We start from the raw sequence: 17,570 nt of genomic DNA on the forward strand, positions 1-17,570 counted from the left end.
GGGCCCGTGGCGTAGTTGGTCACACGTTCGCTTCATATGCGGATGGTCATGGGTTTGATTCCCAGCCCCGGCACTTGCAATTTTTCGTCAGTTGCTTTTCCCACGAGAGCAACTGACACTGACCCTCTTCTGAGCCCCATGGCTCAAACGGACCCGGATACCTGGACATCGGCGAACTGCTACTCATAATGGACCCCCAATCGGACTGGAAAGGAACAACGGCCATCCATCATCATCCTTGTGCTTATCATTCTACTAGGTATAAAGTAGAAAACGTGAAAGCAGCAGAAAGGCAACCAGTTCGATAAAGTAGAATAGAATATAGGCGCTGTACAAAAGTGCAGCTATCAATTGAATTGCTCACGTAGTGCCCCCGTGGACAATAGAGCTGTAAATTAGGTTAAGTGATTAAGAATATAAAAAAAGGGGATCGGGCGTTCTGTCTAGTTTGTTCGAATCTCACCGGGGACTACGGTTGATGATCTCTCATGCCTGCTGTTCAATATCGCCCTGAAATGTGTTATGTGACGAGCCGGGCTCAACATCCGGGACACGGTTTTCACGAAATCCAGGCAATTCGGCTCTTTTGTGGATGATATGGATATTATTGCTTGAACATCTGGAACGGTGGCAAAACATGAAGCAGTTAAGGTCGGACTGATGGAGTACGCGTCAAGCGAAGTACATGCTGGCTGGAGGAACCGTGAACGGCAGGGCAAGCCTAGGCTACAGTATTACGATAGATAGGGACACTTTCGAGGCAGTGGAGAACTTCGTCTACCTCGGATCCTTTTTAACGGCAGATAACAACGTTAACCGTGAAATATGTAAACGCATCGTCAGTGATAAGCAACATAAGGCGGAATTAAAAGGTACGAAACTGATTACACTCATCCGAAGAGGGTATTCTGCTTAGAGGGTTTGAAAAGTCGGTACAAGTTCCAAAACAAGTGGGCTTCGTGGCCGAGCGGTTAGCGGCGTCAGTCGTTTAGGTGTCTCGTAAGCCTCGGAGTGTGGGTTCGATTCCCGCTACAGTCGGGGAAAACTTTTCGTCAAACGGAAAATTCTCCACTGGGCCACTGGGTGTTATTTGTGTTGTCCGTTGTCGAATGTTTGTACTGTTCAGTCTGTAGAGGCCGTAAGGTCGAAGACGGTGTAATTGTCTTTTAAAACATGTTTAAATTAGTTCCAGATGACGGAAAATGATATCAAGATCAAAATAAAAAATGGGTATTAGAGGGTTAAAAAGAAATCATGAAATTCATAAAATAATAATGCATGGAGGTGTTTTCCCGAAATAATTCATATTTACGTGCAATAGTGAACTAATTTCCTTGGGAAGGTACCAAAATAGGGGATGCTGAAATTTGAAAACCTTGAGTAAACAGCTCTAATTTTACCATGACAGCACTGCATGGCTTCCGACATTGAAAATCTGTAGTGACATAAGTCTCCGTAATATGCCTATCTTTTGATGACATAACTCCATAAAGTGTATTAAACCCAGCAAAGTTTCCGTTCGTAGCTGAACCAAGTTGCAAATTGAACAGAAGCCGATTGCGATAAGCTTGCACTTCTGCTGCAGCGTTTGACCTTCTGTTCGCGATTTCTTATCGCTAAAACGACTAGCGCAATCTCAAATCACTCACTTCATCTGGCAACTGCAGCACTTTTACGCTAGCCCATTGAGCACAAAACCGCATGCAAAAAGAAAATCGCAAACCAGAGTCATCATAGACACATCGCCGAGTTACCAACAACCGCTCGCTAAGCCTGACGCACAGTCTAACGGATGGAAGTCATTGTTCCATCGAACTTGATTAAAGCAAACGTTGATCTTCGATCGTTGATCGAATGATTTCTGGAAATTAGCACCGATTAGCGTCTTCTTTCGTAGGTACCGATCGCGCGGAATAAAAGAGGTATGGCTTTTTGTGTGTGCTGAATACAAGGAGAAAACGGCTGAAGTTCAAACGCCGATGTTGACAACCCTAGGAATTAGCGCCGCCCGTTCAGGTGATTTCTTTTGAACGAACGTCAATGTGCTTCTACGTCTTTAAACTTCGAACTCATTTTAGGCACGCTTTTCACCGCGTCTATGTTTGTGGTTTTTCACGCTGCCGGGCTTGGTAGGCATTTTAGTTTGCGTGTGGCACTGCCTCCGGCCACATACTCATTATGGGACAAATTGATACACGGGCGGAGGCAGTGACGCAGAACCAAATTAAATGGATTAGTCGTCGAAATGGCGTGCAAATCCAATTCATCATGGAGTTATTGACTTGTAGCCCGGGCCGGGAGGAGACAACAATTCAATGCTGCTAGGCCGGGCGGAAGTGACTTCGATTTTGTGTACAACCTGCCAACCGTGAATACAGCGACAAAGAAGAACAGATTTCCACTCTGATATGTAATGAAAACGAAAGCATTCATTGTGGAGCGGTTCAATGCAAGCGAGTACAGATTGGACCAATTGACGTATTCAGAGCATAACAAGCACGCGTCGATTTCGAATGTTTTTTTTACTCTGGGTGGTACAACAAAAGCCTGAAACTTCGAAATAGATGTTTTCTCAAAACTTAAAAAAAGAGAAAAAATAACGATTATTTAGGGATTGATTATAAATGTATTTCTAGAAGTAAACCGGTTCTTCTAAGGATAATCAAAATTAACCTGAATTTTCTTAGGAAAAACGGTTTCTCTGCGATTTTTTTTATTAATTGATTTCTTAGAAATACTTTGTTCTAAATGCTTTTCGCAGTTCCTCACCAAAGAGCTCACATAGAGAGCGAAGATCTGTAATAAGTAATAACACATTCAAGAAAAGTGAATTCCCAGTGGAACTCCGTACCTCTGAAGGGATTCACCAATTAAGCCAAACCAGAGAAAATAAACAATAATGCAACAGGGACAGGAGTCCAGGGGATTGACGAAACCATCCCCCCCCCCCTTCTGCGTCAGTCAGGTGGGAGTCTAGGATTCTTTTCTAAGCGAACCATATACACACAGTACTTAAGAGAGTTCGGCTAATATGTGTGATCTAGCTACTTTATCGGCGCTGCAGTCTTGGAGAATCAATACGACTGTTTTAGAGCCGAAACGTCGGGACAAATCTAAAACAGTCATTTTGATTCCCCAAGACTACAGCGCCGATAAAGTAGCTACATATACACACACCTGTGTGGACAAACCACCTTTGCCACCGGGAGGTGATCGAGCACCGAGACATACGGATTGCTCAAGCGGAGTAAGCCTAGAAGTAGCGGAGGCTCTGGTGGACCATTTCAGAAATTCCACACATCTAGCAACTCTGTACAAGTGATACGGAACCGCTTCCATAGTGTCACAGCACAGACAAACAGACGTAACACTCTTCGAAAGGCTATTTTTTTTAGTTTTTATTTGTGTGTATTTTAACTTAGATGCTAATTCTACACTCGAAAGGCACATGCATTTAACGATGGATTTGAATTTCATTTGATTTCCGCGATACTTCCACCAGAGGTGCTAGTGTTCGATCGCTTTGACGTTTGCTAGTGTACACGTTGCTGAATGATGCAAACGAAAATTACAGGCGAGTTGTGTAGTAATGTGCGTGTTGGCAAACGTCAAATCACAATCCATCATGGCGGACAATGTCTCGCGCGGTTATACCAACAGGTGGCAGCTAGCGTTCATGAAAAAGACATCGGGCAAAAATTTTGAATGAATTTCTCCTAAGAGTTACATCTGTTTGTCTGTGGTCACAGCCCAGATAAAAGTTCCTCGGGTACATCAGGAACGACGCCAGTAAGTTCCTGATTACGGCATACTGGTCTTACTTTGTTATTGGTAACTGAGGAAGTACACGCTTAGGTAACTACACACAAGTGAGCTGGTAGCGACGGCATTCTATCCTTTTAGAAAGGTCGAGTGACACTGACTTGAAACAACGGTTGGGCTAATGTCAGCGCTGGCGCTGCTTCCATCCCATAATACCGTGGCGTGACCTCAAAGTATGTTCCTCATCCGGCCCTGAGCTCAGTCCCCATAAGGGCCTGTGCCAACCCTTGGGTGGCCTCACTGCTTGCATAGATACCCACCAGGATCATTGGCGACTACTCCATTGGCAGTTACGGATAGCGGTTCTAATGGGGGACACAACAGAAATGACCACCAAATCCATAAATAATGTGATCGAGAGTGGAGAGGTAGAGGGAACGGCGTTGAACCCGTTCACGCGAGAAGGACTGGCAAGATCGCCACTACGACAGGGCGTCTACTCATAACTCAAATTAAAATTCCCTGAGTTTTCCAGGTTTTTCCAGATGAAATTTTAAAAGTTTACAATTAAAAAAAAAAAATAACCCAGATTTTATAAAAAATATGAAGGGTGACTTAGGGTATCCTCGGCAGGTTGTTCTCTTCGTCATGAAAGGTTTATGTCGGCCAAAGGGCCTGAAACTTGATCATATTCAGTTTGGTTGGGAAGGAATTGATGCCAACTCTGAGTTCAACAGGTTTCAAAAAAACTCCCCATGACGCAGAGTATAAAACTGCCGAAAATAAGTTCCCTTACTATTCAAAAAATCTTTCAAGATTTCTGAGCTTCGTTCCTGGAATTTCTTCCAAATTTTCTTCCTGGATTCCCACAGGATTCTTTCACGAGATATCTGTTAAGGTGAATATATGACGAAGCCACACCTCGAAATTTCAAGAGCACAAATCTGAAGAACCGAATGTCGGTTTGAGCTGAAAAGTTGATCGATTGGTTACCCGCTACTGGTGACCAATCGATCAACTTTTCAGCGCAAACCGACATTCGGTTCTTCAGATTTGTGCTCTTGAAAATTCGAGGTGTGGCTTCGTCATATATTCACCTTAAAGTACGTCCCGGTATTTCTTGCAGAGATTTCCCGATATAGGTACTTCCAAAGATTCTCGCTGGAGTTCTCCTGAAGATCCATCCAAAACTAATCAAAGTTTCTTCAAGAATGTAATTGGTAGAGCCTCGTAGCCATCCGGTTGAGTGAGGGTTCGATTCCCCCGCTCTGAGCTATAAAATTTTTCGCGGGAATAGTTTATAATTCGTAGCCACTCCGTGTTAAGTTTTGTTCGGTCGGTACAGCCGCTGGCTGAAGACAGTGTTAGTTTCTTTTTTAGTGGCTCTCCGGGACAGCAATCCAATAGTTTATGTCGGGGTTTTTACCGATAGTTTTCCGATATTTCTCTTGTTTTCCTCGCGAAATTTCGTCCGTAACTACTTTCAGGATTCCATGAGGTTTTCAGAATTCCTCCTTGGATGTCCTTAATATTTCTTCTCGGGATTACTATTACCTAGAACTTTTTTCGAGATGCCTCATTTTTCTCAGGTTTTTCCTGAAGTTCCTGTCGAGATTTCTTCAATAAGACTTTGCGGAGTTTCACGCAAGATTTTATTTGAATTCCCTCGAAAATGTCTCAAGGAATATCTTATAAGGTATTTCGTAAGTTAGCTCAGGAGATTTTCTGAAGAAAACCGGTAGAAGAATCCCTGCCATAACTTTGGGAGAAATCCCTAAAGGAGTATCCAGAATCTCAGGAGAATTTCTGGTAAATATGCCGGGAAGAGTTTAGGGATCAGGGCATAGAATATTTGTAAAAAAAAAACTCAGGTGGTTTACTGCAAGAAATCCGGTACAACTGGAAAAAATATCTTAAGAGAAAGTCCAGGGTAAATTCAGAAAAAACTCTGAGAGTCATCTCACGACCAACATCGGAAGGAATCTTCTGAGAGAAGTTCCAGGAGATACTCCGAGAGAAATCTCAGGTAAAACTTCAAAATAAACCTCGCAAGAACTTTTAAGAAATATCCCAGCTAAAATTCCTGTAGGAGACCAGAAAGGCATCTCGAAAAAAGTTGACAGAAATTGTTTGAAGATATCACAGGAAAAAAAAAATGAAAGAAATCTGAGGAACTCTTGCAGAAAATTTGTGAAAAATCTTTCAGAAACCCTTGGAGGAGCTTTAGTAGAAATCCCAGGAATAACTCCTTTAGCAACTCTGAAAGAAATTCTGGGAAGATCTGCTGGAGAAGTCCTAAGAGGAACACCGGTAGGAATCGCGTAAAATCTCCATGGGGAATCCCGAAAGAAATTCCACGATTTATCGCGACAGAAATTTTTATGAAAAATCTGGGATAATTCTGGTAGAAATCCTACGAAGGTTTCTTTGAACATAACACTGGAGGAACACCGGGAGCAACACCGGGAAGGCCCTGTAATGGACGTGAGTGTCTGTGACAGTAGCTGCACGTGTCGTGAAAAAAAAAAAAACGCCAAAATAGCATTTTTAACTCGTAACAGCGGGTTCAAAAATTGAGACATTGTCGAATCTAGGTGTTCAATAATAAGTGGAAGTCCAGTGTTATGAAATTTTGACTAAAAGTGCGTGTATCTGGAGAATATTTGATAAATTGTGTCTGCCCACGCCAAGATAGATCGACACTCATTTGCTCCAACACAAACTAACCTCCCTGAGTTGCTGCTGCTGTTGTGAAACTGTTGTTGCTATTGTTGCTGAGAAATGGCTGTGCGTCCAGAACAAATTAGCATTACTGAAACCAACACAATCTACCGGGATTTTCTCACGAAAGAATTTAAACATCTCGTTCAGGAGGCTTTCGAGGATGTGGTTAGGAAGGTTGACCAAACATTCAACTCCTTCAACACTACGCTTCAGTCACTCAAGACATCTATTGATGGAGTCAAGTCTATGCAATGCTCACTCGTGGAAAAGCAACAGGAAATGAATGGGGAACTCATGCGGCTGAAACATGAGCACCAAATGCAAGATAGGCGGATACATGAACTTGCAGCAGTATCGGATCGTATACGGGAAATCGAAGCCGATCTACGTCGCATAGAAAGCTGGAATTGCACCAACAACATACTGATCTCTAACGTCCCCAAAGTAGCCGCGGAAGATTGCCATCAGATTGTTACAAAAGTTTTCGAGAAGGTGAAGATATCCATACAACCTAGCGATATCATACTTTGCAAACGGATCAAAACAGAAAATCGAAAGAAGATATCACCGATACTTGTGAAGCTGACCACTCATCGATTAAAGCAAAATTTTTTTCGGGCACTCGGAACGCAGCACATTTTCGCCTCGGACGTCGGTATACAAAGCAGGAAGCGCATCTATGTCAATGATCACCAGCCTCGTAAACGAAGGGGTCATTCTCCAACGGTTAACAAGTGCACTGCAAAACCTAGTGATACGAAGGTACACAAATCAAAATCTCTCACTTTGTAACTTTGTTAGTAAATGTAAGTTAAGCCCAACACACCCAAACACGTATGTAAAACACAACAAAACTATCAACACACAGCCAACCACAAACGCTACCACTATCGCAATCACATCTTATCCTCTCATTTATCTCATGCCAAACCACAATGATCCCACGTGAAATGGAAGCAGAACCTCATCTCTCGGTTAACCCTGAACTCAATACATACACTCTAAAATCTAACTCTCTGAATATCATGTATATGAACATACGAAGCTGTAGAAGTAAGCTTGACTCTCTCGAATGCTTATTAGCCAACACCAATAGAGCAGATTCTAATATAGATGTTATTATCTTTACCGAAACCTGGTTATACCAGGGCGAAATCTTTAACCTGTATGGATATGACTCTTACCACTGTACACGCGATACTGATCGTGGAGGTGGAGTAGGGTATCGGGATGCTTCGTTGGCATAGTACCCTCGTTCGGCCTATCTTAACGTTAACCAAAAACTCAAATAAACACGCATAACTGGAGATCGGAAAAGCTATGCGCCAAACAACTGTAACATTTCATTTCAATTTAAGCACTTTGGAGCATTAAAATTGACTGAAAATGTCACTTTGTTTAGCTTTTGTAGATACCAGGATTCTTCGGTTTAGTGGGTAGTCTATATACATGATCATAAATGGCCTGATTCTGGAACTTTTCGATAACTGAACATTTTATGCGACGGTCAAAGACGCTATTTTGAACTTGTCCTATTTGTTTGCAACGAAAAATAACTATTTTACAAATTAAATGTGGGCCGAATATTGAGGACATTTTATTCACTATGTACCCAAATCTTGGCCCATCAGTAAAATGACGTCAACAACACCGAAAAAGTGACGTCAACAACATTGCTTGTAAATAAACCAGAAAGAAGGAACGGGAAGAAAGATTTTGTTTACGGTGACTGTAAAAATATAACACAATAATGGGGTTGCATAGTTTTTGTTACTAAATTAAGAAACAACTTTAGTTTAAGTGATTTATTTATAGTTATGTGAAAATTTGGCTCCGAAATTGTAATTTGAGAGCAAGACTGGTGAACAAACAGTGATAATACTTCAGCAGAAATATTAAAAAAATATAGAATAAGTGGTTCTAGCGCTTGGAAAGCAATAGGCCAACGTTGTATCCACAAATAGGCCAATTTTTGTACCGTATACCAACGTTGCATACCATCGCATCGAATCTATTCAACGTAATTAAGTAAGTTCTTGAATATTCACGCTAGTTTACTTCCAATTGCAGAAACATGCACTGCCTAGAGTGCGTAATAGAGTCAACACATCATTTATAGTGCTAGTAATCCACGAGTTATGGTCAAACCTGTCAAGGCGGCTGGCATATTAGGCCAAGGAACGGTACACATACCCTATCTATTTTCGTAAACTCTCAACTGTCCTCACATACAACTCTGAGTTCTCAAATGGGTATCAACAGCTACCTGATAGTAGAATTGATATCCTATAATCTTAAAATTTGTGCTGTGTATAACCCAGGCAGGGAGCAAACGGTTTTTGTCAATGAACTAGATAGCATCTTAAATAATAATAAAAATATGCTGGTATTTGAGGATTTCAATATGAACCTATTAAATAGCGCAGACAGTATCGTATCCACCTACAAGTCTATTGTTTACAGTAATGGATTTATGTTCTTAAGTCCTCTTAGTAATGATTACTTCACTAGAGAATCAAACTCTATTAAAACTCTTATTGATCATGTATACACTGACATTTGTTCTAACCAGTATGGTTTTTCTCTCATCGATAGCGACCCCGAACTTTCTGACCACAAAACCATCATTGTTTCTGTAGAGAAAACAATTAGTCAACTTCCCAATACTGCAAGATGGAAAACAGTTCTATCGTATGAAAATATTTCTACAAACTCGCTCGATTTATCCCAAATTGATAACTTCAATGATCTCACTAATCTCTTGAAAACAACTGTTTTAGCAAACACAAAGACTATTAAAGTTACAAGGAAACAATCGGTACGTAAACCGTACATTACATCTGACTTACTCCAAATGATTAAACGAAAAAATGACTTGTACAAAGCCTCGAAACAAAATGCAGCCTTACGAGGAGACTATATATCCTTTAGAAACAATTTAAGCAATCGCATAAAATAGGAGAAAAAGCGATATTATGAACGTAGGATAATAGCCGACGGAAACAATCCTATTGAGCTGTGGAAAGTTCTGAATGAATTAGTCTTTAACAAATCATCAAGCACTCATAACTATACTTTGAAATGTGATGGCAACCTCATCCATGATGCAAATATTATTTGCAACTTGTTTAATCAATATTTTATCGATGTAGTCGAATCAATAGTACCACAGTATACCCAAACTATTCCTCCAACAATTCATAATATTATAACCACTCGCTTCAGTTTTAAAGTGGTTTCAAATGAAACTCTCAAACTGTATATTAAACAACTAAAACCTAAAAGCGCGACTGGATTAGATCTCATATCTAGCAAATTTCTTATTACATTTCAAGACCTTCTACTGCCGAAGCTTACCGAGCTTATTAATAATTGTATTACTCAGGCAAGATTCCCTGATGTACTAAAAATGGCAAAAATAACACCCATTTTCAAAAGTGGCGATAAAACCAATGTATCCAACTATCGACCTATATCGGTACTGAACTCCATGTCTAAACCTTTTGAAAAAGCTCTACGTGATCAAATTGAAGACTACCTATACCAAAATAAGCTAATCCATCAAAACCAATTCGGCTTTGTTCGTAACTCGAGCACATCTATTGCAGCTATCCATTTAATGAATACAATCATTAATGGTGTAGATCATGGGTCACTAGTGTCAACTCTTTTCATTGACTTACGTAAAGCTTTTGACTGTGTAAATCACGCTTTACTTCTACGCAAACTTGAACATATCGGTTTTACTCCCGACGCCGTGCGACTAATTGAGTCTTATTTAAACAACCGTCTCCAATGTGTCAGAATTGACCAGAATACATCCTCTTTTAAGCAAATTAAAAACGGAGTTCCACAAGGTTCAATTTTGGGACCAACTTTGTTTCTGATATTTATAAATGACATTTTCCAGTTACCACTAAAAGGAGAATTGCAACTATACGCCGACGATGCCGCTATTACCTACAAGGCTGGAAATGCCATCCAATTAGTACGTGACATGGAATATGATCTTAATCTTATAAACACATGGTTTTCGCAAAATGGTTTGTCGTTAAACATAGATAAAACCAATTTCATAGTATTTTCCCTTCGAACTACCCCACCTGAAGTTAGTTTAATGCTAAATAATTCTAGAATATGTCAAAAAGAATTCGTGGATTATCTGGGTCTGTGGATTGATCAAAGCCTAACTTGGAAAAAACATATTCTTAGCATTACTAACAAAATAAACTCCATGGCTTTTGCCTTACGTAGAGTTAGAAAATTTGTATCTATGGATGTAGCATGGAAAATATATTATGGATATATATATCCCCACTTTCTTTACATGAACTCCCTATGGGGATGCTCTAGATCACCCTTAATAAATTCTCTAGCTCGTATTCAAAACTCTATCCTCAAAACAATAAAAAAACTACCCCGATTATTTCCCACAAATCAATTATACTCCAATAGAGTTTTACCAATTTCAAATATTCATAAATATGAAATTTGTGTGTTTTTCTATAAAGTTGTACATAAAAGGGTTAAATGCAACTTTGCGCTAATAGCAGTTTCAGATATGCATAATCATAACACTCGTCAGCGTTCACTTTTACATGTTCTTTTTACAAGAACTAGCACTGCTAGGGATAGTATTATAGCGAAAGGTATAAATTTATACAATTCACTACCTCACAATATTAGAGAAGAACGCTCCTTTAATATCTTCAAATCGAAACTACGATCATACTTGTTCGATCAACCAGTTTAAACTACTCAGTGTGTCCTGTACCTTTCTCAACTGTGAACCCGTACTGTACATAGATGGTACGATTAGCATTGGTTTGGTGCTGAACATACTTTTAAGCGCTAAAACTTAGTCTCAGTGTGGCCGCCTTAGGAAAATCAAAAGTAACGCGTGTAGGCGCGGGATTCCAACCGGAATCATTATCCTACTTACAAGGGCTCCTAAGGTTGTTGGTACTCCTGCTAAGCAGATGCGAGGTGGGGAAATGGTACCAGTTTGCTGCACTTTAAACGATGTCCATCATATGTCGCCGTTGTTAAGATGTGATTGTTTAGGTAGCAGGTAGCAGTGGTTGGCAAAATTGGGCTTAAGTTAGGCATTAGTATTAAGTACATTATTATAAGTACACAAACACTCAACGCTTAGAATTATCACTCTTTAATCAGCTGAGCACAGTTTAAGAACTTTTTCAGTTGTAATCTCAATAAAGAAAAAAAAAAAAAATAGCACCCCGTGAAAAACTCCAGGAGAAATTCAGGATTCCTAGAAGGAATCCGGAGGTATACCTTTCCGGAAAAATATCAAAAAAGAATACCAAGAAAAAAAGCGTGAATATACGGAAGGGATTTTATAAGAAATCCTGGGAGACATTCCAGAAGGTATTTCTAAAGAAGTTCCAGAATGAAATCCATACGGAATTTCTGGAAAAAATCCTTGTAGCGAAATTTCTGTATGGATTTTTACTACCAGGTTTTATACGACCCAATGTTTTTTTTATCGGAGTAAAATTTCCCTGAGATATTCCCTGAGTATTCCAGGTTTTTCCCTGTTAAATAAAATTCCCTGAGGATTCCCGGTTTTCCAGGTTTTTTCAGGTAGTAGACACCCTGTACGAGGGAATGACATGGTGTACTCACCAGCGAGCAGGCGGCAGGAGGCTCAACAGGAGGAGCACGAGGCGGCACAGTACCGGCCGAGGAACCGCAGGTGACAGGCTTGAATCTCACGCGGGCACTGAACCGCAATAGGAGCGGACTACTAGAGATGTTGGTAGTTACTGTAGGAGCTGATCGCCTACAAGAGCGGGCGGACTACCATCAGCAAGGATCTGAAACAGGGGCTACTGAAGCTCCGCAAATCGTTGGCTCAGGCCAAGGAGGAGTATGACCTCCTGGTTAAAGAGCGGAGTGCAGCTGATGCGAGCAGGGAAGAGCGGTCCACCCAAACGAACAGCTTCCGCTTTGCTGGTATCGCGACGATGCAACACGAAAACATGCAGCTCACCGGAGCCGTAGCGGAGATGTCACACCGCCCTACGGCTCGAGCTGCATGGCCGAAACCGATGTTTGAAATTTCATAACGAGTCACTGCGTGGCCTATACTCAGCTTGTGCTACACTCGATGAGTATAACAACACATCGTGAAGCGACGTGCTCGGGAACGCTTTCCGAAATGTGCTATTCATTCTCTTGCCCGCGATGCCCGCTCATCGCTGCAGATTGCCGACGCAGAGGAGCTCGCAGCTGCACTTAAACAGCAGTGCGAGGTAGATGCACCAAGTACATTGATCCGCCTGCAGTCGGCAAGATGCAGGTATACTGGTCAGTGTACACACTCAGCATGTACGAGACGCCAGTGACATGCTTCGAGTGCTTTGAGCAAGGACATAAGTTGTGGGCATGTATAAGCCCCGACAAGAGCAAGCTCTGCAGAAAGTGCGGAGTGGAAGGCCATATCGCCAGGGAGTGCAACCCGGCACCAAAATGCCAAATTTGCACGGTGAACAAGGTTCACACGACGGGTGGGCCAAAATGTCCAGGCACGCGAGGGGACACAACATAACCTGAACCACTGTGGAGCCGCACAACAGTTGCTGTGGCTTGCAGTCTCGGAGTCAAATACAGACATCACCCTACTATCGGGCCCATACCGCAATCACGAGAACTGGGTAGCGGATAAGGCCAAGCTAGCGGCGATCTGTAAAACTGGTCGTTTTCCGGTCCAGGAAATAATTTCCACGCCGCACGAGGGCTTCGCAATGGCGAAAATGAACGGGGTGTACAACTGCACCCTTGGTAATCGATAGAGACTTCATCGCCAGTGCGATTAAGCAGGGTAGCCGCCTGACTAACGCAAGAGGCTGGGCTTTACTCGAAGCTACGGCTAAGCTGAACATGGATATCGCGAACATAGGCGGCAAAAACTTACAAGAACGGTGCAGAGTCCATCATTGAAGTGATCTACTGGAGCTCGAGTCTAAACCCTAGCTCGGACTGGAGAGCCGACGATGGATACATGCACAGTGACCATCTGGCGATTCGATACAGGGTGGAACACGGAGGAAGGCGTCCACAACCGAAGGTCATCGGCCGTCGTTATCGGGGATGGCTGACCTCGCGCTTCGATAAGCCGGCATTTGTGAAGCGATTGCTTATGGGGGGCAACACCGGCGATCTATCCAGCGATGATCTAGTCGGAACCGTAAGCCGTGCATGTGACACCGCAATGTCAAGGCGATCTCTACCCAGAAATGGACGCAAACCAGTACACTGATGATGTCCAGAAATCGCAGAACTTCGCGCATTCTACCTAAGAGCTAGAAGGAGGATACAAAGAGCTCGCACTGATGGGGTAGAATGGAGTGAAGTGAGGCCTACAGGGCGGATAAACTGGTACTGAACAAAGAGAGTAAGCGGGCGTGCTTTGAATATCTCTGTCAGGCATCCAACACGACCCCTTAGGGTAATGCTTAGGGGAAGACGGGGTAAGAAGGCCCGCCGGGTAAGACGGACCACCTGCTGTTCAACATGAAAATGCCGTTTTCTTTAAACTTTCACCCAGTACTCTGGTCAAGTACAGGATATTTGTCATTTTGAGCCATTTTTTGCAATGTTTACATTGAGAATTTCAAAACAAATAATCAAAACAAAAATTTTGCTTCATGATGATGTCTTTGATCTAAATTTGTCGCATATAACCTTAAGGTTTTTTATTGGGAAAACGTTTTCAAACCAAAAAAATAACCAGCTCATAACTTACCAGGAATGTCACCAAAGCATAGGAGGAGCGGGATTGAGATTGAAAAAAAAATCGTTAGGAACTAGCCTCATAAGTAAAATCTGCCCATGTGGGGTAAAAGCGACCACCTTGAACGGGGTAAGACGGCCACCCCCCAGTTCAAAGAAAAAATAGCTGCAACCCAATATAACGAAAATTGTTTGTGAAAAATATGCCATTTCACAAAAATAAACTCATGTTTGAGTTGTTTGTGCTGAACGTGACCAGAAACAACATTTTTGTGATAATAATGGGTGCTGGAGCATTCATATTTACAGTGTCCCAATAAAAACAATAAATGGTAGACTTTAAACAATTATGTGAACCAATTTCCCATGTGAAGAACTTAAGGGAGTCATATCTCATTACAACGTATGGAATTCAAACATTTCTAATCAGAATTATTTAAAAAAAACGTGATGGTCCTTCTTACCCCTTTGGTGGGCCGTCTTACCCCGCCGTCAAAAAATTAAGCGCTTTTTAATCACATTTTCAAATGGCTCAAAATTATAAAAGTTTCAACAGCACGAATCGTAAGATAATTTTCTTGCATACCTAACACTTTGAAAAAAGATATGCTGTGTTAAAACTAGTGTAATTCATTGTCAGTTTCAAGTTATGATTTTTTTGGCTTAGGGTGGCGGTCTTACCCCGTCTTCCCCTACAGAGTAGTCATGGCATAAACGAAAGGCATGTCAGTACCCCAGAACACTCTCCCGAGATGCTGCACAAGTTCGTGGAAACGTTGTTCCCGGGCCACGATACAAGACCATGGGCACCCGTTCCTTATGGCCGGGAACGGATCAATCTGTCGGTGCAGACGGTCTATACCGAGAAAGCAGGTGACTCTGGCCCCTCGGATAACCTGTGAACAACTTCAGGCGGTAGCTGGTAGAATGCTTACCATTAGAGTGCACTCATGTTCGGTCCAACCCCCCGGGTATCTGATCAACAGATTATAAAAAAAATAGTCCACCAGTACGCTATTTCTAGAGTGGACTTGCTTAGGTATGGTCGCAAATTAGTAATGACTCAAATTACCTAAATGGAGGAGAACGTGCCTCTGGAGCCGACCTACTGATGATGAACTGCACTGTACTGTACACAATGCCACTGAAAGAAGAATTCACTATGGGTAAAGTGTTGGTTTATACATTTTTTACCGATATATAGTCAGATTAATGTAGAGAACTAAACAATTCGAGATGGTGGATGTTAATTGGCTGTGATTCGGAGTTAACAAGAGGGAATCAAAACCCTTAGTCTATTCGTTTTTTTTAATACCAATAATTCCGGTACTCACCAAAAAGTGGATAAGATTTTTAATTCTGGATGAAATCGTACCTGGAACGAAAAAGAAAGTAAGATTTATATTAATCGAAAAAATAGTGTTAAATTATTTCATAACATAACAATACACATGTAAACCTGTTAACTAGTATACCCTTAATCAAGGACGGGAACACTCAGTTGCAAAGAGTTATATTCACTTGCAATTTTATCAATTGTGAAGCGTGCAATCAAGAAACGATGTATGGACGACTTTTGTCTTGTGGTTTTGTCTAAAACTTTGCCGAATAGAGTAGGAGTCACACATGCATACCAAAGTCGTGACAGCGCCGTGAAAACAACTCTCCACGAGGTGAGTGTAATTTACACTCACCTCGTGGAGAGTTGCCTTCGCAGCTCCCACGCGACCTTGGTATGCGTGTGCGACCCCTACTCTATTCGGCAAAGTTTTAGACAAAACCACAAGACAAAAGTCGTCCATACATCGTTTCTTGATTGCACGCTTCAGAATTGATAAAATTGCAAGTGAATGTAACTTTTTGCAACTGAGTGTTCCCATCTCTGCCCTTAATTAAGGGAAAGCGACAATCATCAAAGAGGTGAAGCAATTATCTGAAAAATCTCACTGTTACTATTTTTAACAAGCGGAATTTACAAACAAGTATGTATGAACAAGAACTCCCTAGATTTCTACACGCATAAAAATCCGTTCCGAAAATCGTCCACAATCAGTCACGTTATTCGGAACAAGCACGATTTTCATTTACGAAAATACACCATGAATAAAAGTCGCTTTCTCGTGAATCCTGTTCCACCACATAAATGTAACGCCTGAGTAACGGACCAGCTCAAGATCAAAAATCATATTATCGTGAATTGTGTTCGGATATCTATGACTTTTGTTCGCATTGGCTGAAACCTAGTTCACACGCATGGGAACACAAATCACGGGAATTAGAACTAGTTCATGGTCGGCAATAATCGTTCTGGTTATTGTGATTTAAATCATGGCAAGTGGATCGTTGTTCACGATCCGATATTTGTAATTGAAAGCAAAGAAAAATGCACTTGAACCTTGCAGGACGCGCGCCATCAAGAAGGTGAAATTGCACCGCGCTCGCGCTGTATATGACGAGCAAGATTTTATCCAGTCTTGCACTTTTTGCAACGGCGCGCGTCCGGAAGGATTAAAGTACGCATACTGCATCAGACGAATTTTACACTTTATCGAATAATATTTTTTTCACACTGTACTTACATGGCATTTCCGAACCTGATTAAAAATCAATACCATCCTAAGGAGGGTGCAACAGCGAGAATTTTGTCCTCTACTTCTGTCGGCATTCCTGGGAATCCCAGATGCACATGCACTATAAATCACCAGAAATCCACCACAATCACTTACCTCCATAATTAACAATCCATATTCACTTGCTTTCGAGAATAAAAACAGTATTTGGAGCTGAAAACCGGACACCAGAATGCTAAAAAAAGCTACTATACTCCATTACGCGGCGATACTTGTGCGACTACCCGTGTGGATGATTGTTTTTGCGGCTGACAGGGCGCATGAACCGAGTTCTAGATTTTGTGACCAAAATCACGAAAAAAGTTTTAAGCGTTCTCAGTTCCGTGATTTGAGTTTTCATTATTGCATGCGTTATCAAACTAGCATGAAGATTGTAGCAGACGTGAAATGTGTTCTCAAATTTAAGACTAGTCGTCGAAGAGTGGTAAACCTGAATCTCGTTTGCGTGAACTAAATCACGATGTTGAAGGAGCCGCGTGTTCCACTATTTATGACTTTTTGTTCACGAATACTGGAACGGATTTTTTTACGTGTAGAGCAATTTCTGAATAGAATTTAAAATTGAATCCTAGGAGGCTTTATAGCCCATATAGCCGAGGCGGTAAACGCACGGGTATTCAGCATGACCATGCTGAGGGTAACGGGTTCGTTTCCGGTCGGTCCAGGATCTTTTCGTAAAGGAAATTTCCTTGACTTCCT

At 41.6% G+C, this 17,570-nt stretch overlaps 1 protein-coding gene across 6 annotated transcripts in view; it reads right to left on the minus strand.

Annotated features, from left to right (window-relative positions):
• Window positions 1–17,570, minus strand: part of LOC109419338 (extracellular serine/threonine protein CG31145) — a 341,080-nt gene that overhangs the window by 72,199 nt on the left and 251,311 nt on the right. Inside the window, exon 1 of one of the 6 annotated variants that reach the window (XM_062857332.1) lies at window positions 15,576–15,595. The exons of the other annotated variants lie outside the window; for them this stretch is intronic. The gene's annotated coding sequence lies outside the window, so the exon portion shown is untranslated. Of the gene's footprint in view, window positions 1–15,575; window positions 15,596–17,570 lie in introns of those variants that run through there. 6 annotated transcript variants of the gene reach the window in all.

The sequence above is a fragment of the Aedes albopictus genome, chromosome 3 (assembly GCF_035046485.1).
Source record: "Aedes albopictus strain Foshan chromosome 3, AalbF5, whole genome shotgun sequence".
NCBI lineage: Eukaryota > Metazoa > Arthropoda > Insecta > Diptera > Culicidae > Aedes > Aedes albopictus.